The sequence below is a fragment of the Grammomys surdaster genome, unplaced genomic scaffold (assembly GCF_004785775.1).
Source record: "Grammomys surdaster isolate TR1022 unplaced genomic scaffold, NIH_TR_1.0 187, whole genome shotgun sequence".
In the NCBI taxonomy this organism is placed as follows: Eukaryota; Metazoa; Chordata; class Mammalia; order Rodentia; family Muridae; genus Grammomys; species Grammomys surdaster.
This window is the reverse complement of record NW_021604632.1, coordinates 7,044,014-7,046,849: the sequence shown is the minus strand read 5'-3', so window position 1 is coordinate 7,046,849 and position 2,836 is coordinate 7,044,014. Positions and strand designations below refer to the sequence as shown.

Here is a 2,836-nt window from a genome sequence, read left to right as displayed (position 1 = left end):
AGGGAGGGAGGGAGGGAGGGAGGGAGGGAGGGGGAGAGAGAGAGAGAGAGAGAGAGAGAGAGAGAGAGAGAGAGAGAGAGAGAGAATTCTTCTCTGGTTAAGTTGGAAGGTTCTATGTGAACATCCATACCTGACAGTTAGAATGTGGTTTTTGGGTTTGTTATTTTATCCTGCCAATCCATTCCAAGCAATAGTAACAAAATAACACAAACTGGGCTTGCCTAGCAAGCATGTGACCCTGGGTTCAGTCCCAAGCCCTCCAAATATCAAACAAACAAGACTAGTAACCAATCAGCAGGTAAATTTGTTTCTCAAAACCCTGGAATCAGAAATTTGAACATCAAAGAACCAACCAATCTGGTGTCCTCACTATACTTCCTATCTTCTCCTGTCTCCTCCCGTGGAGGCCATGGAGGCCATGGAGGCCATGGAGGCCAGGGAGGCCGGGTAGGGCACAATGAACAAGCTCTTTGAGACCTTGTTCATAAGAAAAGTCCTCCTCCGTCTCCCGTGCAATGCAGAGGCTTCATGATCTCACTACCTCCCCAAGGCCCCAGATAGGAGGTTAGGTTTTGATACATGAGTCTGGGGAGAAAATAACCATCACATAGAACACATTTAAAATGGAAAATATGCCTTTGGGGTGCCTCGAAACAATCACTTGTTTAGCCTATCATTCTGTGGCCTGGTGATTGGGGCTGGGCTTAGCCAGAAGGCTCCTCTGCAGACTGTATTGCTTGCATGAACCTACTGGTTCCTGACTATGTCACTATGAGTCTACCAGCTGATAGGGGCAGACACAGGCCAGGTGGCTCTAGTACCTAGCAAGCTAGCATAGACTTCCTGGTGGCTAGACTCCAAAGTCAGTGGGAGAGAATCAGCCCTGAGGAAGTTCTAGGACTTTTCAAGCCTGAACTTGTGAGGTGTCCCTCATGTCCCAAGGATTGAATCCAGAATCAAGACCTGCCAAAGCTGACCCAAGGAACTGCAGAAGACTTCCACATTTCCTTTTTTTTTTCTTTTCTTTTAATTCTACTGCATGGTACACACTTTTCTGGAAGGATCTATGCGCCCTCCCCCAACTTCACATTCTCCATGTTCATAACCTAAGAGACGCCTCTTTTTTGTTGGGGTGGGGGTAGGGACTGTCTTTTTAATAGTTCCATGAACATCCGACTGAAAATAGTTTTTAAAATGTAGCATGAGGAAGTGGAATTTTTTTTAAACCGGACTTCAGCAGAATTTTTAAAAGAATCTTTCTTTTCTTGGGTTGCCTCTCCCTTGTTATAAATTATAACTCCACCCAGTGGCACACCACAGCCAGCCAGTCTCTCCTTCCCACCCTTCCAAAGCACTGCTGGCTTGGCAACCAGTCTCAGCTCACATTGTAGAAGAGACCAGAAGCAAGCTGGCTTCCTGCTCTCCTCGCCCCCTCCCTCCTTCCTCCACCCCTGGGGCTCACCCTTCGCTCACTCCTGCTCTGTGTGGCTCTGGTGCCCCTCCAAAGAGCAGGGGTTACAAAAACCTATGTAGCATAGGGTTGTTGTCTGTATAGCCCCGCAGGTGGTACACAGCACAGGGTGGCTCAGAGACTTAGCCAGAAAAATTTAAATATAAGAACATTTATTGTAAAGACAATGTGGGCCGGGCAGTGGTGGCTCATGCCTTTAATCCTAGCCCTTGGGAGGCAGAGGCAGGTGGATTTCTGAGTTTGAGGCCAGCCTGGTCTACAGAGTGAGTTCCAGGACAGCCCAGGCTATACAGAGAAACCCTGTCTTGAAAAACCAAAAAAAAAAAAAAAAAAAAGACAATGTGTATGAAATCACATTTAAAGACATTTGTGATGCTTGGCATAGTTAGTTCAGTGCATGAATTCATTTCACAAATACTTATGGAATATTTACTGTGTTCCAAGTCCCTTATAGCCTAGTGGGAGAGACAGACAACGTGAAAAGAATTTGAATTAATGAATATCAGTTAATTATTCAAGTGGGTGTCTTGTGAGGATATTTGGTCACTGTGCCTAGTGTGCGTAGTTGAGACTTTTCACCTCATGTGGGCTAGCCCAGGGCTGCCCCATAGAAATAGAATATATATATATCTTTAGATTTTTCAGAATATTACAAAAGTAAAATCAAACAGGTAAAAATCATCTTAATGGTTCATTTCATTCCACTCAACATGTCCAAGATATTGCCATTTCACTATGCAATTAATATAAAATTATTAATGAGATGACTTACATCCTTTTTATTATACCATCTTTGAAATCCAGCTTGTATTTTACACTTGTAGTCCGTCTCCATTTTAATGCCAAGTTTTCAACAGTTAAAGTAAAATGTAGTCCCTATTGAAGCAATTAAGTTGTGTTTAACGGAAACATATTTTATATTGCTTTGGTTTAAAATTTGTAATTGAAATGAAATAAAGTAGAAAAATTCAGTTACTTACTGGCATTACTCATTGATCAAGTACCTCGGCATCCATGTGTGACTGCTGGGTACCAAACTGGAGATCAGGAGTCCAAAAGAATAAACAGACGGACATTGAAGGGAGAAGGGATAGGAGAAGAAGACAAATATCAATAGGAATAAAGGCCTGTGACATCGTATTGATGTAGAAACCCTGGGGTGTCCTGAAAGTGAGGACCCAGTGTCCTAGAAACTCAAAGGCCACCAAAGCCATCCTGAACTGGTGGCTTTCTGGTTCTTGTCTCATGGGTTCAAATAATTAAGTTTAATGACCACAGAGGGTAAATTTTAGAAAGAAGTTTATTATAAATCCATAGGCGAGAGAGAGAGAGAGAGAGAGAGAGAGAGAGAGAGAGAGAGAGAGA

The 2,836-nt window shown here is 43.2% G+C and overlaps 1 long non-coding RNA gene across 2 annotated transcripts in view; it reads right to left on the bottom strand.

Annotated features, from left to right (window-relative positions):
• Nucleotides 1–2,836, bottom strand: part of LOC114622248 — a 36,289-nt gene that overhangs the window by 5,424 nt on the left and 28,029 nt on the right. For both annotated transcript variants that reach the window (XR_003711564.1, XR_003711565.1), the window contains 2 exons: nt 2,452–2,508; nt 2,244–2,347 (listed from right to left, as the gene is read on the bottom strand). This is a non-coding gene — a long non-coding RNA (uncharacterized LOC114622248). The remainder of the gene's footprint in view (nt 1–2,243; nt 2,348–2,451; nt 2,509–2,836) is intronic.